Below are 26,580 nucleotides of genomic sequence, written 5' to 3'. Positions count from 1 at the left end.
CCAAAGATCATTGTAATGACGCATTGGTCACATGGCAGACCAGTCCTTCTGGGGAATAAAAGATGCTGGGAGACCATGAGGCCACATTGGTATGGAGCTAAAAACATCTCCAAATCTTACTAGGAGAGGCTCCAAAGAGCTGCTGGAATCTATGCCAGAGTGAGGTGTGGGTGATTTGGCCTAAATTTTCAAAACAGTTTTGCAGTGGTCTTGAATTTACAGAACAATTAGGCAAGAAGTACAGAAAGCTCACAAAAATCCCACTCTCCCTCCCCTAGTTTCCTTTATTATTAACATGATGGATTCATGCAGTATACTTATGATAATGAACCAATGCTGACATTATTATTAACTTAAGTCTGTGTTTACTTTGGGGTTTAGTCTTTATGTTGTATGGTTCTATGGGTTTTAACAATGCCTGATGACACATATCCATCATTACAGTCTCACGCTGAATAATTTCATTGTCCTAAAAATCCCATATTTCACCTGTTCCTTCTTGCTTTCCTTCCTCCAAATCCCTAATATCCATGGTCGTTTTACTGTGTATGGTTTTGCCTTTTTATGGAACACCATATAATTGGAATCATACTGAATGTAGCTTTTGCAGATTGACTTCTTTCATTTGGCAATACGCTTTTAAGTTTTCCTCCACATCTTTTTTGTGGCTTGATAGCTTATCCTTTTTAATACTAAGTAATATTTCATTGTATGGATGTACCCTAGTCTGTTTACCCTTTGGGATAGACTTTTCATTTGATTAAGGAGTGTGGCTTGAGAAATGGAAAAACAAAGATGCCTAAACTAGCAGAAGGCAGGGTTCTTGTGGTCAATGCTCAGGGACAGAGTCCAGCCCTTCACCAACTCTTCCAGCCCTTCACCGACTCTTCCAGCCCATCTTTGCCCTTATAGACAGCTTCATATCACAGGTAAGTGTCCAGTAATTTTTGGGCCAATTAATCCTCCAAAACCTTTTCTAAAGAGCCAGTTCTTCTAGGCACCAGAAGACCCCTATGCCATCTTGGAAGGGGTAGAGCTGCTTGGTTGGCCCTTCCATGCCATAGAAGCTTCCCTGGGGAATACTCTGTTGCTACCCTCTGGTCCTACAGGTAAGATGCTCTGTGGACAGAACCAAAACAGTCATCTCTCAATCTAATCACAAGGGAGTAGAATTAATCCAAACAACTCTATGGAACAGAGAGAGCCAGTAGTATTTTGGGGTGCTAAGTGGAAGCTGTGAGGGGATGATAAGCCAACTGTACCTTCTGGATGTTCACATTTGGAAGGAGAGAATATCTGCACAACAATAGCAGTAACCCACATGCAGTGATGTGCAATCCCAGCCTGAGGGTGCAGCTAAGGATCTGGGTGGAAGGGAAGAGCTCTTCAGGGAAATCAATAAGTCACCTAGAAATTGCAGGGCCAATTGAAATAGAATTTATGGGCTGGGGATATAGCTCAGTTAGGAGAGTGCTTGCCTTGCATGCACAACGCCCTGGGTTCACTCCCCAGCACCACCAGAAAAAAAAAAAAAAAAAGAAAGAATGAAAAGAAAAGAAATAAAATTTACTATGTCAGTGACGCTCCTGCCCCCATGCAAAAGAACTTATCACCCAGACCTGAGTCTTTGTTTAAGGTCACTGCTCAAAATCAGGTTCTCTCCCAGGGCGTGGTGCTGGTCCCTTGATAATCAGATCCCTTTCTCTCCATGTGACAAAAGGGTGAGTCCAATACAGTGATAGAACAATTTGCTTTATATCTGTTCACATCTTACAAATGTTTGTGCTCACATGACTTACATAGTCAATGCAAGGGTAGAAAGCACTTGAGAATTTCTTACCTAAGAGAAAGAAGTTGGGGGCTACTTTGCCCCAAAGCCTATTTTATAAGATGGGTCTCATCCAGAGACACTTGTCTTATTCTTTGTCCCTATTTCTGTTTATATAACTAGAGGGGTTGAGGGCCACCACAGATGGTTAATTAGACACAAGGGACAGAGATGGGGGCCATGGGTTGGTCAAGGAGTAGCTGCCTCCTACCTGGAGGCCTCCTGAATAGAAATCTCTACAGAAGGAGGACACGCCTATGGGAAGGAGGATGCGTGGTGATGGTATGTGCTCCAAATGTGCTGGTCTAGAGTTTTTCAAATCACAGGACAGCAGAAATAGCCCAAATGGCTTCCATGGAACCAGATATGCAAGTAGAAGATAATCAGAACCAGATTCAAGCATAGCATTAGCCTTGGGGACAGCTGGTCCCTCCTAATCATCAGTATCTGGCCACTTCTTTGGTACCTGGCCATTCTCTGGGGCATTTCTCATACATATGGGTCACCCAGAGAAGAGAAAAAAAGAAAAGAAAAGAGATCTTACTATTAAGTTCCTTGTATCTGGGCTGGAATATAGCTTGGTGGTATAGTCCTTACCTAGCACACAGGAAGTCTTGTGTTTGATCCCCAGCACTGTGTGACTTAGGTGTGGAGAGTCTCTGTGTCTAAAAAATGTCTACTAGAAAAATACAGTGTTTGTGTTTCACAGGAATCTATTTTCAGGAAGCATCTGCTATTTGGGTGCTAATCAGGGGATGATTTTTATCTCCTTTTCTTGCTTATTTGTTTGCCTTTCTTCATGGGAGAGACTTGTCATGAAAGTTCACGGCAAAGCCCAACATTCAGTAATAGGAGAAAAAGAGAAGAAGGAGCTCTGGGATGTGTTACTCTGTCCTGGGTTGTGACTCATTCACTATGCAAATTCTCTTTCTCCTCCCCTTCACAATTTTTCCTCCCTGACTTTCAGAACCCTCTCTAGACTTAGCTCCTTTTATCTTATTCTATGCACTTTCTTTCCGCTCCACCCTGTATTTCTCAGTCATAGACACTGCAGCACATTTAAATATCCACCCATAATGAAAGCAAAACCTGTGCTTTATAAGGAGCTCTGTATCTCTAGGGACATTAAAGGACAAGGATTCATAACAGAGCCCAAAGCTGTGCTCTTACTGTTTAAAATCTTAAACTGTAAGTCATGCATCCATTCATACATTCTCACCATGTGCGTTGATTGAGCACCAATTACATAACAGAGTAGACCTACACAAAGATGATTGAAATGTAGTCCTTCTTCCCAAGAAGCTGGTAGGAGAGACAGGCCATGGGACCATAATAGTGATAACAAGTGTGATGAGGTCTATAATCCTGAGAGACTGTAGGGCCAGGACCTTCAGAGAGGTCCTGGAACCCAACTGTGCAGATTTGGGAAGAATTCCTCAGGACTAAACATGAAGGTGAAGTTGAGAAGAGAAAGCCTCTGGCTTGGGTGGTCCTGGCAAGAGACCACTGCAAGAACAAAAACAGTGTTGATTTGGAAAACTGGCTGGAACTTTAAAATTTGGTGTAGGAAGAAATGAGACATAGGGCAGAAAGGCTGAGCCAGCTTGGGATGGTCTTTGAGGCTGGATAAGAAGGCTGAGACTAAGGAAGATTATGGGACAACTAAAGTCAAGAGAAATATATAATCAGAATTGCACTTGCAGAAGGAAAATTCCAGTTGAGATATGGAGAATTGTTTGGAAGGGACGGGACAGAAGACATGGAGATGCTTGGGAAGATGTTACAATAAAATAGGCTGGAAATGATGCTCCTCAGAAGTCTCCTTCTCCATATCTGGCCACCTTCCTGATGGAGGCTTTCTTGAAACAACTCATTTGCTAATTGAGTCATTTCTGTGCCATCGGTGACTATAATGGTTTCGTTTTACAGCTACTACCATGTAAAATCACCATTGTGTAAATATTTCCTCCTGATAAAAGCTAGCTTCTCACAGTATTTGTCCATCAGCAGGCTCAGAGACCCAACTGCCTCATATTTCCTCACAGCCTCTGTTAAGAAGAAGTTTGGTTGTAAGTAGATACAAAATTGTTAAGACACTTGTCCCAGCACAAGAAGTTAGAATGTGATAGGCCCACTAGGGAAAGATCATTGACCATGAAACAGATAAGATGGGGCTCATCCAGAGACACTTGTCTTATTCTTTGTCCCTATTTCTGTTTATATAACTAGAGGGGTGGAGGGCCACCACAGATGGTTAATTAGACACAAGTGACAGAGATGGGGGCCATGGGTTATATATTTATTTTTTTGTTTATTTATTTATTTCAGGATTCTGCTCAAATTAACCTGCATTTCAAAGGAAAAGCATTTGGTTGTTTGGGCCCAAGCAGAATTATTTTTAAATATTTAAGAGGGAAAGATGAGACAGCAAACTTCCCGATATGTTAGCTGTGTGATAGTGGGGAAGTAATTGCCCTGTGACTCAGTTTCCACAATTAAAATGGTATAATTACTTTGCCCATCTGTACTATCTGTGGCTACCATAACAAAGTGGTTTTGTCATAAGAAAACCACTATGAACTGAGTGGTTTAAACATAGAAATGCATTATAGACGTGGAGGCTGCAAAGCTGAAATCCAGGGGTTGGTTCTCTCCTTGGAGCTGTGAGGAAGAATCTGTTCCATGTTTTTCTGGTGGTTGCTGACAATCTTTGGCCTGTTGAAGCATTACCCTTACCTCTACCTTCATTCTCACCTGTTGTTCTTGGTAGTGTGTATCCAAATACAAGTCATAATGGATTAGGATTCACTCTAATGACCTTATCTTGACAATACCTGCAATGACCTTGTTTCTAAATAACCTCTCATTCTGAGATGCTGGCTGTTAAGACTTCAAGTATGAATTTGGGGGCCAGGGGCAAGGAGGCACAATTTAATATAAACACCACCTAATAGACTTCTCAACAAGAATTAAATGAATTAACTCCTATAAATTCCTTAAAATAGTGCCTGGCACTTTAAAAAAATGTTGACTTTTTGTGTGTGGGTTATGATAGATTAGAATGAAAAGCAGCAGCATTGCAATTCAACTGGTGTGTACCAAGGTAGGTTTCAGAGTCATTTAAGACTCATTGGTTTTTGTTTGTTTGTTTTTGGATTGTTCAGAGCTTATGCAATACCAAAACAGTATTTTGAATAATCTCTTTGCTAAAAGGTGCAGAGTAAGAATGGGCAGACACATTGAGATCTGAGTTTTCTTCCCTGTTCTCCAAGCTTGTGTACTATACAATGCAACTAGCCCAGGAGTAGTTGGAGTACTGTTATTTATTTGTTTTAGAGGGGAAACCAATACAGGCTCTGTCTTTTTCATGCACCCATAAAAAAATAGCTTCTCAGTTTCTGTGGCTCTCCCATGGGGGCTGGGACAGGGCTACCACACGGAGCTGGAGACACAGCTTTACTAGAGTGCGTTTTCGATGGGCTGACCCCAGGCAACCTGGAGGAGCCACTGACATGTGTCAGTGTTTGCTTACCTCAGATCACCTTAGAGTCAGCTCTTGTAAAAATAAACCAGCAATGTTGACTTTTTGTGTGTGGATGATTAAACAAATCAGGTGACCCCAAATGAATTCTAGATAGAGAGGACTAATTGGAAATTTCAGCAAACTGATGAAATTAGCAAGAACTGAGCCTGAAGAGCATTCCAGGTACAGCAATCTCTTTTCAAGGAGCCCCTGACAGCCTTTGATGTTTCTGCCAAAGGGCTGCAGTGCAGGAGATGACAAAGACAACGCCTGCTTCTCAAAGGAGGTAGCTGACATAATGGCCAAAGTCAGACCAAGCTGCTCAGGAAAAATGATTGTGGATATAGTTTCAGGTAAGGAATATGCGAGAAAGGGTTACTGTCCACAAAGAGGTTTTGATGGGCCGACTTTACTGCCAACTGACTCCCATCAGAAGTGTGCACTCGCTGACCTCCAAGGCCAGAGCAGTGGAGCGTTCTCCCTCTTCCTTCTGCTGCTGGGATTCCTGTGTCTCCTTTCCCTGGTAAACATGGAGGCTTCTATGTACCTGTAGGAAAACCCTGGGTTGGAGGCAGGATGTCTGCTACCTCACAGTTGAGGGACCTTGAACTAGTGACTTAAACTTCCTTGTCTGTTTCTTCTATTTCCTCTATTATTCAAGGGGCCTGGCACCATGAAAATCATGGACTTTCCTCCATGAAAGTAGTCTTGGGGATCTAGTTCAATCTACTTTATCAATAAGGAACCTAAGACCCATTCCATTAGTAATAATGACTGCTCAACTCATCTGAAGCAGACATTCTTATACCCATTTTATAGATAAGCAAACTGGCTTGTCCAAGGTCCCCCAGCTGCTGAAATGGAAGGTTCAGGACTTCTCTAGTTCAGTACTCTTTCTTCTGCACATTATCTGCCTCCAGTTACTGTCAGATAATTCTGGCCTCATGCCATTATGAGTGTCCTGTTTTAGGCTGGTACTAACCATAGCAGGAGCAAGAATCTTATTCTTAAGGGAAGGAATGTTCCTCATAGAGGTAGGGACTGATGAACAACCCTTATTCCATGCAGCTGCAGAAAGTAACATTCTCCTTCCCAGTGTGATGTTGGGAATGTGTCAAATGTATCAAAGAGATTTTGAAGCAAGAATATTGTATACATCTGATACTACAAATTAACTGTTTAATCAGGGCTGGAGCAGAATGAGGTTGTGAGGGGTGCCCTTGTGCAGGTTAGGAGGTAACTGCCTCAATATTCCTCAGTGAGGTGTTAGTACTGCTTCCCCCACCCTCTTCCTCTCCATATCATCCTTGACTTAAAAGAACAGGGCATCAGAACACCAATAGAACCAGCACCTCTCAAAGCCTTAGGGAAAAGTTGTTTCTTCTGAGTAAACTGAGGCCTCAATAAGGCATTGATGCCTCCTCTGGGCAAAGAAGAGACACCCTCCAATATCTCTCCATGGTGAGTTCTAGATGGTTTGGCAGCACTGGCCAGTATGAGAGCAAACTTCAAAGAACATTCAGTCCTTAGTATACTGGCAGAGAGCCATGATGTGAGACTACTGGTCCCTGTCACCAGCACCACCAAAGAGAAATGTGAGCCTCAAATCTAACTTTGAATTTTCTAGCCAAAAAACAGTAAAAAAGAAACAGGTGCAATTAATTTTAATGATATATTATATTCATTCCGATACAATCCAAATGTCATTTCAGTGTGTAATAATATAGTTATGGATGAGTTACTCCATGTTTCTTTTTTCACACTGTCTTTGAAATCCAGCATGTATTTCATACTGAAAGCACACCTCAGTGAGGATTGGCCTCATTTCAAATGCTCAGAGCCACATGTGACTCTGGGCTACTGTGAGGGATAGTGCAATGGAATAGATGAGCACACCAAGGCCACATGCATGTTTTAAACTTAGTGGCCTCTGAGGTTCCTTTCAACTTGGCAATTGAAGAGTCTGGGAACACTAATGTGGTTGGAAGCTCATTCATCCTGCTCTAGGTCTTCTGAATAGAAACAGATGCAACAAAATATTCCTGACTCTCCTCTCCCCACAAACTTTCAGCAGGCTGGTCTTAAACAGTCCTGGCCAGACTTGAATAACTGTCTACCATCCAGCTGTGCTAGTGCAGTGGTCTAGATTGCCAAGAGACCAAGAAAGACACTCAGAGACAAGATATAAAACTTACTAATAAATGTTCATGGGAAAGAGACTAAGAAAGGTACTCAGAGATAGGTTACAAGATATAAAACTTATTGATAAATGTTTATGGGAGAGATAGAGTGGCAATGGTCAGACAGATGCTTCACCAGAGGCCCAGTAGTGACAGGATGGAGTGGTGTACCTCTATTTCACAACAGTGCCTCTGCTACCTCACCAGAAACAGCACCTCCTATCCCTCTTCGTACTTTGTCTGGGGGTAGAGGACAGGCTGCTTGGATGAGGAATTCCTTCCCATTGTGCTCTGGTCCACACAAGTCACCACAGGGAGAGAGGTTTCATAAATTAGGTTATAGCATTAGTGGCATCATCAACATTAGCTTGCTTTGGTCCTTGAATTACCAGAATTCCACAGAACTGTGGGTCTGGAGCAGATATATATCAGCTTTATACAGTTAACACTAACTTTCCCTAATTCCCAGCATTCATGAGAGAAACTCAGTGTCTTTCAAGATAATATATATCTGGACATCCTGGGCCAAACTTGTTTCCCTAACTTGGCTAGGTTTTGGGAAAGAAGAAGGGGAACTTCTGGGCATAGTATTCTATCGGCCTCCTTTACTTTAAGGATGACACAAGCCACCTCCAGCTCTTAGCAGTGGGTATATAAATTAGAATCTGCCTTCTCCTAGTGCCATGATCTGCCCCTACTCAGAGTTCCAGAGTTAATTATTAACAACGAACAAATTCACTGAGGGATGGAGGTAGGACTTGCCTTAAGGTTCCTGAGTTTCCTAGAAGCACGTGTCTTTGAGGACTTTGTCCCCCCTGGATCCAGGACAGAGTGACACACAAATACTGGGCCTGTAATTTTATTACAAAGGCAAAAGTCTGCAGGAAACCCATCCAGAAGATTTTTCTAGGAAAGTGAACTTTGCTATTGGACATCTCAACCAAACAGATGTTTTGGGAGAATACAATCACGCTGCCTTTGACAAAATTGGAGTAGGCTGACCTGACTTAAAGAGAATTTAATTCATTGTATAAAAATAACTCCAAAGGAGAGTGAAATCTTTGGAGTTATTTACTAGTACCTAGACCTCCAGGAAATTAACCCGCCCTGGCATTGGGAAAGGATGTGGGAATTATTCCTGTCCCTTCTCAGTATATGGATGAGGCATCTGAAATAAGGAAAAGGCCAAGTCTAGCAAGAAAGGCAAATGACCCTAAGAGAGTTGGCTTCCTCACCAGGGAGAACTGAAAGGGAACAGATGCTTCTCAATGTCCAAGAATCATTTCTCTAAAGTTCTATTAGTAGATCCTTAAGATTTTATTTATACAAAACATAACTTTCCATTGTTGATATAATGCAGAGATAAACCTTGCTCTAATTCAGGTCAAAATATCATTTTAAACTAATGATACTTGCTAAGTATTTGCTATTTGTATGGCACTGTGATAAATTGAGGTAAATACTCCATTTTCTCAAGTGTAACAGTTAGATGAGGTGCCTCGTGTTTTCTTGTATTATTTGGAAGATTAAGTAAAAAACTGTAAAGTGCTTAGGTTTCCATCAGTCCATGTCACCCACAGCCTCAAGGAGTTACTATTTTGGCCAAGTAGAATCATGACCTATGAGGAAGAGAAGGGGTTAACATACAGGGTTGTTCTGACAGGTGGACACAATAGGTGAGGGTCACAGTAGATACCATTGTACCACACCTAATTCAATCCTTATAGGCCACCAAGACTTCTTGTTTGCTTGTGTGTTTGGTTTTTTACCTTGAAAGTTTAAGGGTTCCTTAGTTAATGAAAATATTTTCTGAGGGATAAGTTTTTAATGAGCCAACTATTGCAAAAATTTATTTATCTCTTTACAGTCATCTAAAAAAAGCAAGGTCTTAGAGATAAGGGCACAAGAGAAAGACCAATCTTCTGATGCCTTAGAATTCAGACCATAAAGTAGAGAAGGACATTTTCCATCTAGTCTTGTGCATTTTAGAGTGGGTTTTCTATATAAACTAAATTCAAGTATCTTGGAGTTGCTTTATCTCATTTGGGGAAAATACTGTGAAAACCTTTAGGCTCTGAGTGGGCGACTTGGCAAAAGAAAATGGTGAGGTCCTTCAAGGGCCATGTTCCTGGTATTCTCTCAGAATGATCATCCCATAACCCCAAGTCTTTGACACTCCACTAATTCTTTCTAAACTGAAACCACCAAATGCCCATGCATATGTCTACAGCCCACTCAGGTGAGCTAACACAGGGCCAGAATTCCATCTAAGCTCTCTAACCCTTCTCCTGAGTGAAATGAAGGGAAAACACAGAAAACCCTGGGATTCTCCATTTTTTGTGTCCCAAAGATCCTTGGCTTTGATTAAATGAAACAAAGCATAAGTGTTACCATTCTTGAGAAAGAGACCCAGGCCCTGGGATCAGGACATACTGGCCCCAGGAGTCATGCGTGGATCTATGTGCCAGATTGGAGGATCCAAGTCTTAAGACCAGGACCTATTAAGTGCCCTCTACCCACTTCTGTGATGTACTTTGAACAAGAGACATTGGCAACTCACAGTGTGTCCAGTGGAGGGCAACAAGGAAACAGACTCATGAGACCTGAGATGTTGAGAATGATTTGGGATATTGCTTCCCCAGACTAAAGCACTGGCTGTTTACCCTTTAAAAATTTTATATGGAGGAAAGAGAAGGAAGAGTCTTCTTTGCTTCAGATGTCAAAAGCAGAAGCAGTGAAAGGACATTAGAGGGAGGTCAGTTTTTCTAGCAATTAGAGCTGTCTTTAGGCAACAGGCCCCCTACAGTGTGGTACCTTTCTTGGCAACTGACATGGTCACAGGTGGCTGGGAAAAAGGTGCCCAGGGCTTGACAAGGATGGTTTTATGATATTTTTAAAGAGAGTGAACAATAAAGGTGAATTTGAGGTCTCTGTTCCATAAATTCTAATTTTACACATTAACCACTTCATGTACAGAAAACCTGAGAAATGGAAAAGCTATGAGTTTGCAATGCATTGTAAAAATTCTTTCAGAGAAGCTAACAAATGACAAAAGGTAGTCAGTGCCCATGGTGTGCCTGAGAGCACAGGCTGTGGAGGCTTAGCCCAGCGGGGTTCAAAGCCTGCCTTTGACCTTATTAGCTCTGTGAACTCAGACAGGTTACCTAACTTATCTTGACTTCACTTTTGTGATTGGAGATAGATGCAACCCCAGTCTGAAATCACTTAGTGCACCTGAAATGTTTGATCTAACCCTGACACATACTGATGATTGTTATGGCAAGAGAATCAGTATTAATTCTTAATACCATGAGAGAATTTAAACAACTCGACATCAGCTTGCACCAAGACGCACATATTTCTTTTGATTGGTTATCAAATGAAAGGGAACAGTTAATTAAATATGGCTTCTTTTCTTGGTAATAATGGACACTTTTTTAAGGATCAGTTCAGAAATGATAAATCCTATCTGTGGAGTAAATGACAGCTATTGACATAAAGTGTAAGATAAATTAAGTTCAGTGGGGTGTTTTTGTTTTGTTTCATTCTTGCATTTTGGTAGTGAAGCTCAAAAACAAGGTCCTTGGGATTTTCAGTATTTACTGTGCTATGTCTTGGCTTCTTCATTCCCCAAGAAAAAAAGCAACAACAACAAAAAAAAAAAAAAAAAATCAAAGAGAGCATTGCTGTCCAATATTGACAACACAGACACATCTGGCTGACAACCTAATTATCCCCTTCCTAAATGTTTTTCTCATCCTAAGTAGCACCTACAGGACAAGGAGAAAAAAGGAGAAAAAGATGTAGGAGGACCACATTTCTCATCCTGGGCACTGCCTATTGGCATTGAGGGACTCAGAGCCATTTGTCCCTCCTTTGGTTCTTTGAATTTCCCAGGCTCTGGACTCCAGGCTCTTTAATAAGCTGGCAGCTAATCAAAAGAAGGAGAGAAAGATACCAAATGTCCCTCTTAGGACATATTATGCAGCTCTTGAGATCCTGCCTGCTTCTTTGTACAAATGAAATAGATCACTGGGGAAACAGCAGAGGCCTCCTGCTGTCCTGCAAAATGTTTTCCAGTCCTGGAGTGACACCACTTTGTGTCTATGTGAAATAAGGAAGCTCTGCCCTAACGCTAAATGATCAATTGCATGTGACACAGGAGCTTATTTTTCACACTCTGAGTCAATGCAGTGAGACCACAGACAACCCCAGATGGTCTCTTTGGAAATTGGATGGTGCCAAGAATGAGAAGCTAAATTGATTCCTTTCATTTGGGATTGTCTATAAAAAACAATATTATTTAAAAACACTCAGAACTGTGTTTCATTAGTGTGCTCCAGGGCATGATTCAGCACTTGAGAAATATGTGCTAATCATCCATATACCCATCACATAGAGCTCTCCCAACTGGTGTATGTATTCTGATCCTCAGATTTTGAATGGGAATGAAATATGAGGTAGAAACTCCAAGCGTGCAATAAAAGTTATTTCTTTTAGTTGCCTTTTTCTGTGTTGCTTCTTTCTCTGTTGTTCTTTTATTATTTCACTGTTTGACACTGGAAGTTAAATCTATTTGCATGGAAATCTATCTGCTATGTAGAAAATTGCATAACTTACTTTACAGAGGAGAAAATTATGCTTAACTTGGCAATAACACTTAGCTTGGAGAGGCATTATTTGGCCAACTAACTATGGGCCTCAGTTTCAGGTCAACAATTGTGAGCTGATCTTTATTTGACCTAGTTCATATAGAGGTAGTGTTTAAACTCAGCAAAATTCTCTTCATAAAAATTACATTTGTCTGGAAGATTTTACATGCTGATCTGTATGAAATTCCACAACAGCCTCTTGGCATGAAATCATAGGCCTGCATGTCAGTCTTTCAAGGCTTTAAAATAGCTTTAAGTGCTGTTGAAATAATATCTCCAGAAGAACCTAGATAAACCTGTAAATTCATGTGGACCAAGGAAGGGAGCAACACAGACAACTTCTGCTCAAACCCATAGAGCCTATGTGGTTGCCATAGGTCTCCTTTCTTCCTGAGAGCTTTTCCTGCATAACCAAGATTTAGGCTCTAGTTCTCTTAGAAAAAAAAAATTATTGTATTGAATTATTTTAGCCTCCTCTTCCCTCCTTCTAAAACAAAGAATTGCACTTATCTAGAAATGAGTTCTGATGTTATGAGAACTGGATACCTCAATTTAGTGTAATTAAGTCTATTAGAAGATGAGGGAGGACTCAGAAGAATAACAGTCCAAGTGGCAGTTCTGACTTCATCGGCATCTGCCGAGAAATGTTTCTGAACTCAATGGTTACATTAAAAACCATTCACATAGCACCCAGCACCTCACCCTATAACCTTACTAAAATTAAGAGTGCCAAATCATTCTCTCATTATTCCTTCACCTGATGGAAGATGTGGCTCACCCTTCTATTAGATGAAACTAGAGCCAACCTCTAATACCTAATTAATGTAAAACAATGCTATAATTATTAAGCATGATGTTGATAAGTTTTACCCACTGAGATCATCTTTGTTTAAATAAATGGATTTGTTAGTGGAGTTTCAATACAAAATTTCAATATAAAATTGCCAGCAGATGTTAACTGTTGCTAGATATTTAACTACATATACCAATAATCTATTAGGGCCAGTTTTTATTCCCACAGAGACTCAACAGGCCATTTTGGGACTTAAGGAAATGTGCTATTTATTCGTCTTTATCAAGGACATAGTAATTTTAACAAAATAAAATTTTTAAGTATCTGCTATGTTTAACTTTCACCAAAAACAGTTTTAATATTGAACTGAGGAGGTAGGGATGCATACCTTTATGAAAACAATTATGTAAATTTATTGAATGGTACATAATAACTGGCAAATGCCATATTTGTGAGAAGTATAAAGGAACTGTGGTATGAAATCACTGTGTGACACCTCCTAGCTAATGTGGTATTCCTTAAGTACTTGAAGTAATGGAAAGATGGTACTATATCTACTTTTCATTGTCCCACTATGCTGAATTGGAAGCTTCATGAGGGAAGAACCCATATCTCATCTACTACTATATCTATTTTATTCATTTAGCCTATAACAAGCAATCAATGTTAACTATGCACATTTAATGGAAGGCTGGACAGCTATTATCAAAACAATAATTAAAATTAACCTGGAAAATGTATCTTTTCATTTGCTCAACAAATTTCTTAGTCCATTTTCTGTTGTCTTAACAAAATACCTGAGGTGGGGTAATGTGTAAAGAAAGATGTTTACTTAACTCACAGTTTTGGTGACTGAAAGTCTAGGTCTGGACAACCCAGTCAGTTCAGCCTCTGGTGAGGGCTTTCTAGCTGCATCACAACATGGTGGACAGCATCATGGTGGGAGCATGTGCAAGAAGGAGAGCTCGCATGATCTTACAGGAAGCAAGAGATTTAGGGGCCAACCTCGCTTGTTTTGTAACATCCTGCTCTCTCCAGGAGAGCACTGGTCCCATAGAACTGTAATAAACCCTTCCAGTGAAGGTATCCCAATGACTAATTACTTCCCACTAGGACCATATGTTAAAAGCTCCATTTCCTCCCAATACCAGCACACTGGAAACCCAGCCTCTAGCACTTGAACTTTTAAGAGACACACTCAAATCTTATACAAACCGTAGCAGCAAACATTTGTAGTTACCACACCATGTGCCAGACACTGTAGACAGTAAGGTACAGAGGTGAAGAAAACCAATTTCTCTGGTGGGTTGGTGTTTTCTCTCTTAAAATTGGAGGTTTTGAGGTCAAGCTAGGCAGACTTGGGTTCGGTGGGGAATGGTTGAGAACAGAAATGACTGGGGGTAGTGAGCAGGGAAGCATAGAGCTCATTATGTGAGGGAAGCCTTGAGACCTGTGTTTTGAGGGCAGTGAAAATCAGCAAAAGAATTCAAGTTAAGCAAGATTAAAAAGTCACAGAAGAGGTTCCAGAAACTTCAATGACGTCATTATTAAGAGATAGTTCATTACTGATAAAAACTTCAGTCAGGTTGCACACATCAAATTGCAAGGATTTTCAGTCTCAAATCCTTAAGAGAGCTGAGACATATAGTTGTCACAAAGACCTGGATTATATTCATATATTCATGTTTAAATTTTTACTTAATAAGTATATTATCAATAGTGTTTTTAAGTTTTCATAAATGTAATGTTTTCCTTTAAATATGGTATTTCTAAAAAAAATTGGCTGCATTGCTAAAATGTGGTTTTGATAAACGCATAGAAAAAAATCTTTCCTAGTAGACTACACTTCCATTTCATAATTTAATGGGATAATGGGATGACTTAGTCATATCAAATTCACCATAGAGCAAACTTTGCCTGTGTTCATCTATTCCATTACATTTTATATAAACTCACACAATGTAATAATTAACACCATTATCTAAACCATCTCTTCCCTCTAATGTTTCCTATGGAACACAGAATGAACTTTTGTATTTCTGTATATGCAGCCAGATTTACTGATGTGTACTCTGGCTACGAGTTAGTTCTTTTATAGGTCATGAACCTTCTTCAGTACCTGTGAACCATGCAAACTACACTTTTCCATCTCTTAATATGAGTTGCTTATGGCACAGAAGAGCCAGGCATATTCAGTCCTAAGGGCAAGTGGGGAGACAAGGTCTCCTGAGTGTCAAAATACCCCCAAATATCATCTTTGCTGAATGCCTAAAGTGCATTTGAATGGTAAAAATTTGATTTCAAAAAGTTAGACTGGTAACAATAAAAAATAACCCAAGTTAGAAATAAGCAAAGGATTTAAATAGACATTTCTCCAAAAAAAAAAAATACAGAAATGCTCAATAAGCACAAGAAAATATGCTCCACAACATTATTATTAGGTAAATGCAAATGAAAACCACCGTGAATCATCTCCACACATTCACTAAGATGTTTTTTAATAAAACAGACAAGACATAATAACCATTGGCAAGTACCTGGAGGAATTATTACCTTTTTACCTTTCTGATAGAAATGTAAAATGGAGCAACCATTTAGGAAAACAGTCTGGCAGTTCCTCAAAAAGTTGAACATAAAGACCTAGTAATTTCATTATTAGCTATATACCTCTCCAAATTGATAATAGATATGTTCACATGAATATTTGTAACAGCACTGTTCACACTATCTAAAATGAAAACAACCCAAGTGTGCATCAATGGATAGAGAAACAAAATGTAGAAAGTTATTAGAAAAGAATGAAATATGGAAATGTACTAAAATATAGATGAACCTCAAAAACACTAGGATAAGTTGCCCCGTCCATAGCCCAGTGTGGTAGTGCAATAGGTTGCCAAAAGACCAAAGAAGCCTCTCAGAGATGGAATGTGCCATATAAGATTTATTCAGAAATGCTTACAAGGAAGATTCAGTGGTTACAGGTAGGACAAGTGCTTCACCAGAAAGTCCAGTGGCAGTCCAGCAGCAATGGGCTGGACAGATGCACCTCCCTTTCACACGGTGTCTGATTCTCACAACCCTTTGTCCAGTTGTAGCGGGCTAGCCAAGTACATCCCTCTCCACAATGCTCTGATCTGTACCATTTCCTGCAAGGGGGGTTTAAAATTGTTAAGTTTGGATTTAATGGTGATTTTTGTGAAACAGATTTGTAAGTAATGAAGTGAGTCACTAGGAAATGTAATTGGGAGAAGATTTATAGGTTAAATTGCAGAAGCAACATCAGCTTGACTTGCTTTGTCCCATCCTATGACCAGCACTTTAAGGAACATGTTTGGCAAGCAAGAAAGCCACTCTCTACAGATAATACGAATTTGCCCTAACTCCTAGCATATATGAGAGAAAGCTAAAGTCCTTCAAGTTAATATTTATTTGGGATTGAGAATGTAGCTCAATTATCAGGGAGTTTGAACCCAGCAATCCCCAGCACTGCAAAAAGAAAAAAATAAAATAAAATAAAAGATAATGTTTATCTGGACATTCTGTCCTAGGCTCACATTGTTCCCTTAACTTGGCTAGGCTGTGGGGAGCAGAGGGGGCACCTCAGGGACCTGGCATTTAACCATTCTTATTTTCTCCAAGGAGGACACATACGTAAGTGAAAGGAACCAATCACAAAGACTGCATATTTCATTAGTGCATTTATATATGTCCAGAAGAGAAACAAACAGAGACAAAGAAGATTAGTGTTTTCCAGGGGCTGAGGGAGAAAGGAATCAAATGGGAGTGATGTTTTCCGGCAAATGAGGGTTTCCTATGGTGGTAGTAACAATGTAACCACATTGATTGTGGTTAATAGATACAGACCTTGTGATACCAAAATGGACTGAATTTTATAACTTTAAAAAGGTAAATTTGGTGGTATATAAATACTCTCTTAATTTAAAAAATAAACAAGGAAAGTTTAAAATGTTTAAGTTTAGATTTAATGGTGATATTTATGAAACAGATTTGTAAGTATTGAAATAAGTCACTGGTTTGGAGAAAAACCAAGGGGGGAAAATGTAATTGGGAGAAGTTATAAGCAAGGAGATGGATGAGTCACAGAAAATTAGAAAGAAATTAGATGATAACAAGAAACAGTGCTGACAGACTGAAGTGAGATTTATTAAAACAGGAAGGTACACTGATGCGTTTATGTATCTGTATAGTAATATCATGTATAATGTTATGCATGAAATATTAGTGTATATAATAAATACATATATTTATCATGTATATAATATATATACATATTCACCTTGGAAAAATTCTTGATGAATACACCAGCAAATATTAACAGTACTTGTCCTCATTTCATGGAATTTCATATGACTTCATTTCTCAATATTTTCTGTGTGCGATGATTATCTCATAGTTGAACAAAAAAGAAGAAAAACCAGTGTGGAAGACTGAGGTTTAGGGATGTGTACCCGATGGTGGGACTGGGAAAGTAAGGGCAGTTTTTAAAGTCTTCTTAATGAGGAAACTCCTAATTAAGAAAGTCAATCTTCACACCGGGGCAGAGTCACATAGACCAAGGGGAGCATCTTTGGCAAAACAGTTTGTCATGACACCAGCTCTAAAATGCCAAGGCTTAGAAAGACTCGCTCTTAGAACTCTGAAGACAAAGGATACAACTGCTTTACCTTTGCTCAACAGGTTCTCCTGAAGACTGAAGCATCTATATCCACACTACATAATTCTCTAAGGCACTGGACCTAGATCTACCTACTTCTTACCTATCTATCATCTATCTATTTATTTTCAATTGGGATATGTCTGCAAGGCAGTTGACTCCTAAAAGTAATGAAAGTTAATTTGCAAAGACACAAAATAACTTTAAAACCACCAAGACAGGTTATGAAAACAAAGGCCTGGTCATAAAACTGGAGTTCAGCCCAGACAGATGGTTTTGGGAATGGAGCAGGGGGCAGAGGTTCACTAAAGAACAAAGTGGAAGACAGGGAGTAATGGTGGATGGTACAAGACAGACATGTGTACATTTATGTCTAATATCAGGCTAGAGGATGATCACAGTACCATTATTTGAAAAAGAACAATATGGAAACACTTCATTGTTTGTCAACAGATATATACAATTTAATTTTGGTGTTTCACCGGAGAAAATTGATAAACCAGAGCCCTATGTGACAACATAGAAAGTAATTTTCTTTAAAAAACTTTTAAAGGAATGCAAATTACTATAATTTCTGTCCTTCACATTTATTTCACAACTTGTTTACAGTAACATCAGTTGGAATGTCTTTGAATTGGATATGACATGCTGTTTTGAAGAGCTAGGAGACAGAGAAGGTTTAGTTGCCAAAAGAGAAACTGGAAAGAATTCAACTTCTGATCTGGAAGGCCACTCTTACTAGAGACCTTGGGGGAGAGAAAGCTTCTGCATTTTGTTTCTCATTTTTTCTTTAAATAAACTGAGCTCTGGAACTGACTCCCTCTGGAGAATGAGATCAGGACTGAGGATGGAAGAAAAGCAGGTGATCAATGGAAGATAGGCTTGTCTTTACCGGACAGGGGCCCTGCAGAAATCAGGACCCTGTGAGAAGAGCTTGAGGGTGAAATTCCTTAGAAGGTGTGAGTGGAGTGGTCAGATTACAGGAGAATTTAGTATCAGGACAACACATACAGGGTCCTCGGACCCCCATGTGCCTGAAGGGGAAGAGGCAGGAACACTGGCAACAACCCCAGAAGGGAGAGTTCTGTAAAAAGAACCATCACAGGGAAGTAGTGACCTTCTCAGCCTAGGGTGACCTCCAGAAGGCAGTGAGGAGATGAAAACCCCACCTCCCTCCTCCCTCTACTCTCTGGCCAAGGCTCCCCGCAGGTAGAGTTTATCATGGAAACCTGAAAGTAAGAGAGCCCACGCCTGCAGTACACACAGTTCAGAGCAGGAAGCAGGGTAGGGGAATGTGAGGAAGGAGAGTAGATGGAGCACATTTAGCTCAGCAGGTTTCCTAACTCCTCACAGCCCTGTCACAATTACAATCATTGTAGTATAGACTCAGTGTTCACCATGTCTTGCTTTGAGCATTTAAGATTCCTCTGAGATTCAGAGCTCATCTTGAGTCTCAGAGCATGTACGCACTCTGAGACCATATGGCTCATAGCAAACTTCCAGATCGCTAATCAAAGCTGCCAAACATACTCGTGTTAAACAATCTGACTACTGTGGCTGGATAAACCAATCAAAAAAAAAAAAAAAAAGCAAAATAGCTTGCTTTCAATATTGACATAATTTACTGAACATGTAGTACAGTTTTGGTCTGGTTTGAGAAGCTCTGATACTTCAAAATTCACACTTAAATAAGATCATTTGCATCACAAAAAAAATAATTCCTTACTTGTAAAATAATGAAAGTTCTATAAGAGATAGATCTTTGATCAATTAAAGTCTACTTACAAAAATAAATAGTGGTCCCTTAGATAGGTATTGTAAAGGACTTACAGATCCCAAACCACATCTTTGTCCTACAACCAATCTGACATTGAGCAGGTGTGTGGCACCATGGCCATATCTTAAATTTGTCAAAATATTTCCTGTTCCTGTTGGGAAATATCCATTGTCCTCAAGCTACTAAATTTTCCCCAGTGCTGACTTAGCACCTTCTTCCTAAATTGCCCATCTACCCTGGACCCCATTATCCAACTATGGGAGGATCACTTTCTTCCCATGTGGAATGGACAGATGTATCTGTCGAGAGTGGTCAGTGCTCAGGTCATAGCAATGGCTCAAGTGTTTGAACATCACCTGCGAAGGATTCACTTAGGCGTGGAGAAAAAAAAATAGGCTACTTTTCTAGGAGCTATCAGTTCACATCCTGTATTGGGCATCAGGTGTGCTCCCTCTCTAGACTACGCCTCCAGCATTGTTAGTACTCTACATGTTGAGCAACATCTCTCTGCCCAAGATACAATGAACATTTTTGTAAATTTATCTAGAATATTTCTGAATGCTTCTCTGGAAATGAGTACTGGTACTTTCAAGTTATGCCAGTGTTGCTATCATTATCACTTTTTTTTTTAATTCTTAGATTCGCTCGTGTGATTTTTTGTTGGTTTGTTTGAGATCTTGGAGTTTTCTGCTGTGGTAAATATGTCAAGATTTCTCCAGAGTGTTTTTAGCATCATTTCAAGAATTATTGTTCATCAACTATTAGTTCCATCACTCAACATGTTCTGAGGATAAAAGTGAGATCCTATTTAAATGCAAAACAAGGAAAAGCAATCAGCAAACAAAAACGATCTTCCCTGCCACTAAATTGTAAACCTTCACTAGAGCAGGGACTTTGTGTATTCAATTCTTTATTATTAATTTCTACAACAGTGCCTGGCACTCAGTATATGTTTAGTTAACGAATTGATTAGATAAGTTAGGCTCAAGCTCTGAACCCATGCTAAATTTGTACTTACAATAGCTGTTGTAGGGCATGTTAAATTTTGAGGTCATTTTATGTATTTCTGGGTAAAAGGACTTTTATTTCTATTTTTAAGCAAACAAAATGATGCTGCTAAATAAAAATTTCCCAGGAAGAAATGTCCTCTGCTCATGACTGTCCCCATGACCAGATCTGGACCTCACAGCCGCTCTCTTCATTTAAGACATGTGGTTAACCCTTAGTAATGCTGGGAGTTTGGTCTCACCAACACAAACAGTTATTTTTCTCCAATTCAAGTTTTTTGAGTGGCAGGTGCAGTGTAAATCCTGCTGCTTGTGTTGCCGCAGACAGCACCCATCCTATCATTTCAAATCAGGCGATTTCTTAAATGATGAATTGTGGTATAACAATTATGTCTTCTTGCTAGAACCTCTTTAATCAGCCAAAATTTACATTTTTATAAACCTTCATGAAACTACTAATAAGAGTCTATAATGCCATGCCATAGGAAATTAAGTGGCAGCTTTTAAAAGAAATACTACTCCCATCAAAGATACTGAGCCTCATACCAAAATCAGCAAGCAATACACAGGAAACACATGCTGTGGATGAACGTGGAGAGGTGTCTCAGGCTGTTTGCACTTAGGGATGGTAAATGCAGGCTGTGCAAGTAAATCAGCCACTCTGACAGATCATGATATATAGGAGTGGAGGACCTTCCACATCATCTGGCAATTTTGGTTATTCAGTGAATAGTAAGTGGTGTCCAAGAGTCACATAATTTTGAAAGTCTAAGGTAAGAAACAAGGCAGAAGCCAATTCTAGTGGGTGGGATAAATCAATACTAGATTAGATATCTTCCACAATATTTCTTCCTTAAGACCATTACTAAAATTATAGTAACCACACAAATGCCCAAGCCTGCAATAGTCAAAAAAGACACTGTTGGAGTCCCAGGGTCTGTGAAACATGGTGTCTGGGTGTTTAGGCATTCGGTTGGGATCCAGTTCAGACTCTCATAAACATATGTGTTCAATATTAATCTACATTATTAGGATAACTGGTGTTCTATAAGCATTTTATTGAGATTTTTCTGACCCAATCTCAGAAAACAGATGGAGGTATATATAAATTTATGATATTTTATATTGATCCAACTACTGCACCAAGATACTTATAACATTGAAATTAGTGTATTTTGCATTATTAATAAAGAATGCCGGAATACCACAAATATCTTTAAAACCAAGGTCCTTCAACAAAGTGCACATGCCTAGATTATGGATAGTAGAGCTAAATTTCAGGTAGAGACTCCAACAAACTATCAATCTGTTTGTTTGCTTGTTTTGGTGATGGGGATTGAACCCAGGGGTACTTAATCAATGAGCCACATCTCTAGCACTTTTTTTACTGTTTTATTTTGAGAAAGAGCCTCACTAAGTTGCTGAGGGTGGCTTTGAATTCACAATTCTCCTGTCTCAGCCTCCTGAGCCACTGGTTTTACAGGCATGAGCCACTGTGCCCTGCTCAATCTATGTTTGACAAACACCAACATCTTGCCTTGAATCATCAATTGCTGTTTGTTCTTGATGTGAAAAAAAATCTACACAAAACTTATCATAAATCACAGTAATATGAAAATAATGAGCTACAATGCTACTAGAGGAAAGCAATCAGTCATCATTTAATTGAAAAGTTCTTGGTTATGCACTTGGGAAAAAGAATTTGCTGTTTCCTTGTAATCATCTAGAACTTCATGAAGATCCTGATTTTCAGGATTTGAACTGTGAGATCCTGATTCACTTCTTGCTCAGTTAGAATCTGAACAGAGGATGAATTTGTATAGGATTTACTTTGAAGTCCTATATCAATATTATCTATCAACTGAATAAAGGAAAAACCACCACTAGAACTTGTAGTATTATTTCATCAATTTTGTGGTATGTGTAATCCATGATACAGCCACACTATAAATAAAACAAGACCTTCAACACTCCAAGGACTACTTATTTCTACCATATTTTTCTTTCATGAAGGACAAGGATTGCTTAGCCTTTTCAAAGGTCACTGCTCCTTGTAGAATAAAATATTTTCATTATCATCCAATTCAAAATGTTTTCTAATTTTTATTTTGGTTTCTTCGTAGACTTGTGGGTTTATTAAAAGAAGATTGCTTAATTTACAAGCATTTGGGGATTTCTAGTTTATTTTCTGATACTAATTCCTAATTCAATTCCACTGTAGTCAGAAAGCATATTCAGTTTCAACTCTTTGAAATTTGCTGAAACACATTTTGTTATCTACATGTCACTCTATATCCAATAATATTTCTTGCATTGTTTTACTTTTTCTGATATTAGATATAACTATATCAGCTTTCATTTGGCTAGTGTTTGGATAGTGTTATCCTTTTACATATCTTTATTCTCAACTTTGTGGGATCTTTATCATCTTGCAATTGGATATTTAATGCAGTTATATTTAATGTAATTTAAATCCCTTCTTGCTTTTAAAATTTTTAATAAATGACAATTTTTAATTATTATACTTTCCTTTTATTACCTTGTTATTTAGGCCTTTGCTACAATTCTCACAGTAGTTACTCAAGTATTATAGCATCATCTTTGCCTTATTACTGTCTACTTTAAGTTAATAATTTGATTCCTTCCTGAATAAATCAAGTAGCTGCAATAACTTATTACCATCTCTAATTCCCTGTCATTTATATTATTGCTATGCATTTTAATTCTACATTTACAGTTAAAAATCACAAGACATTATAATTACTGTTGTTATTGTTTTAAATTTATCAAGCATTCAACCTTTCTGGTGATCTTTATTCTTTCCCCCATTATCATACTTTTTTTCTGCCTATAGAAGCTCTACTAGTATTTCTTCTAGCTCAGAGCTGCTGGCCATGTATTTTCTCAGTTTTAGTCTAGCACTTCTCTGTGGTTTTCTTATCCCATGGTTATTGCTGTTCCAGACCCAGTCACGTTGGCAGCCCTAGCCCAATATGATTGCCTCAAATCCCAACTGTATTTATTTAATTTCATGTCTGTCCCTGCTCCAAAAATTGTCTCAAGGAGAAAAGAGCAGAGGCCAATACAAGAATCACCTTGTTCCATTTCCCTTTTCTGTGGGCTATTAGATCCCTCCAGTTGCCTTTAAAGAACTGAGAGAGAAGAGCAGTCAGTCTTAAGAGCGGTGTTGTGTGAATAGTGTGCAACAAGTGCTCCATCTTGGCTAGAAGTGGGATTTGTATTTGTAAAGAAAAAGATTTTATAGCACTGAATTTATCATCATAAGACAACCTTGAATGTTAGGCCATGCAGACTGCCTAGACTTTCTAATTTGCACAAAAGACAGAAAACCCCATTTTTTATCCTATGGTTTGGATTGGAAATATCTCCTAAAGACCCTGTACTAAAGGCTTGGTCCCCAGCTGATGGTGATATTGGAAGGTGGGGGTGGGACTTAGTTTGGGAAAGTAGGTCCAAAGGAATATGCTTCTAAAGGATTTATTTTGTACCTTCCCCACTCCATTTCTCTCTCTCTCTCTCTCTCTCTCTCTCTCTCTCTCTCTCTCTCTCTCTCTGTCTTTCCTTCTCTGGTTTTTTCTCTTTCTCTCTCTGTTTCTTTCTCTCACTTTCTCTGTTTCTTTCTGTCTCTCTCTGTTTCTCTCTCTCTCTCTCTGTTTCTCTCTCTGTTTTTTCCTGTTTCTTTCTCTCCCACACTGTTTCTTTCTCTCATCCTTTTTTCTTTCACTGTCTCTGTTTCTCTCTAGCTATTTCTCTCTCTCTCTCTCTCTCTCTCTCTCTCTCTCTCTCTCTCTCTCTCTCTCTCTCTCTCCACATCCCCCTTGCCCCCATCCCTGTTCCTTTCCCGCCCCCTGTCCTTCTCCCTGTCTCCCTTCTGGCTACCACAAAGTGAGCAGCTTAGGTTCACCATGTCCTTCTGCCATGATGCTAATTCACCCCAGGCCCGGAAACAATGGAGCCAACAACCATGAACTGAAACCTCTTAAACTGTGAACCAAAATAAATCTTTCCTCCTTCAAGTTGATTTTCTCAGGCATTTTGTCATAACTGGCCTTAACATATATTTAACAGTATATATTAGGAGCCAAGTTTAGCCACAAACCTCCAGGTAATGCTTAGATTCCTATGACTCTTATTTAAAAACAATGTAATCCACAGATGGAAACAACATAGTCAATTGATAATGAAGTTTTGTTCCAACTGTGAGGATAGTATGAGTTCTACCATACAGCTGTTAACTTTGTGCTTCGCAACTGGTATTCATTACAGGCCTCTTTTAAGAGTCTCTAATTATAAGTCTATCCCCATTTATTATGCCTGCTCATATGAAATATCAAGGCTTTGTCTCATATTTCTCTTCAAGATTAAAAGGAGAATATTGAATGCTAATATTACAAATATCTGCAATCACCATCCAAATGCTCCTACTATGACCATCTGCATTTTCAGGGTTTTGGCAAAATCAAACCAAAGTTTCACCCATTCAATCTGGATAAATCACCTAATTAATTCTTTGGGCCCCAAAATCTAAATGGATGTAACAAAGGAAGAAAGTTAAGATAAATCAAGATTATGTAATTGAGAAAAAAATCAAAGTATTCCCAGGTAAATGTCATGAATGATTTTCCCCAAGAGTATCATTACAGGATCCATTTGTCATATTATACAGGCCATCTTAGCAAAAGTAGAACTGATCGTGGCTGAGCATTTATCCCAATATCACAGAAACTCAAGACAACTATAACACATGCAGACAATGTAGATTTAGCACAGTGAAGCCTGACTATGACGCCTTGGACGATAATGCACATTTATTTTGAAGAACTATTCTAAGGCACAAAGGAACCATTGTGGAGGGTTCCATCTTAGTGTCTCAAAAAATCATTTATCCTACCTCAAACCTAGCCTTAGCAATAAGAGCTCTAGATAATTATTAATAATACATGAGAGCTAAAAGATAGCTTTCTAACTATAGATCTATTTGCCTTTAGGGAATATGTGGATATAAACCCTAAAAACAAGCAAATGGTCATGTTGGATGTATTTAAAATATTTATCTGGTAGAACTTGTTCAAGAAGCCTGGCCATTAATACATTCCAGGTTTCTCCTCTCCCAGAATATAATTCCATCTTCATCAGTAGGATGCAGTTCTGCCAAAAGAGTCATGGAGCAGCGCTGGCTTAGCCTTCTCCCACCATATTCATAAAGGTTTATAAGGCAAGAAGATGACATTCTACATCACATTCTTCAGCATTTACTCTTACATATTTTGCCATAAGAATTAGCCTCTTCAACAAACCCTGGAGCTATACCAAGGTGAGATAACTGAGCCTGACTCATACTAGTTCCAAGGGTCAATGGCTTAACTAGGCATTACATGTTTATGACCTAAGAATATGATCCCATAGGAACAAAGTGCCCAGAATAAGCCCATCAGAAACCCCATCAACAAATACCCAAATTGAAATATGTGCTTCCAGTTTCTAAGAACTAGGAAGAATCTCAACGTAAAATTATTTCCAGAATCATTATTTCCAGAAAAGAGAAACTGCTTGAATGGAGTAACTTGGTTTCTCCTTGACTATACAATGGAAATACAAACCTATTAAAAGGTGGGCATTTGGTAAAGGAAACTGTTAATTAATCAGAGAGAATCCATATTACACAGCTGTGTGGGATACAGGTATTTTTATACTTTTCGAGCTCTCAAGATTTTAGATCCTCTGATGGGGTGGTTTGGGCGGGGCAAGCTGATGATTGAAGGAAGAAAGAATGCATGGGAAAGTTATTCAGAGCGGTTTTTGTCCCATTAAAAGACTGTGGTGGAATTCTGCATGAATAGCTTAAGTTTTCACTCTATAAAATTGACTAAGTAGAAAAAAAAATTCAGGAAATGTGGAATTTATAAAAGTTGTATATCCATCCCTTAACTGACATGTGAACATAAGTAAACAAAGGAAACCCCTTAATTTTCTTTTCTAGTAAGTAGTCCACGCACAATCCAGAGACCTACACCAGAAATGTCATCCTTAATTATTCATTTTCTTACTCCTTATATTCATTCCATTAGCAAATACTATTGTTTTTATCTCTAAAATAAATCCCAAATCCCAGCTCTTATGACCA

The 26,580-nt window shown here is 39.0% G+C and overlaps 1 protein-coding gene across 9 annotated transcripts in view; it reads left to right on the top strand.

Annotated features, from left to right (window-relative positions):
• The window catches only part of Prlr (prolactin receptor), a 199,453-nt gene that overhangs the window by 37,857 nt on the left and 135,016 nt on the right, over window positions 1–26,580 (top strand). The gene's annotated exons all lie outside the window — the stretch shown is intronic.

Source organism: Marmota flaviventris, chromosome 5 (assembly GCF_047511675.1).
Source record: "Marmota flaviventris isolate mMarFla1 chromosome 5, mMarFla1.hap1, whole genome shotgun sequence".
Classification (NCBI taxonomy): domain Eukaryota; kingdom Metazoa; phylum Chordata; class Mammalia; order Rodentia; family Sciuridae; genus Marmota; species Marmota flaviventris.
The sequence above is the reverse complement of the archived record's forward strand: the minus strand, read 5'-3'. Positions and strand labels throughout refer to the sequence as shown.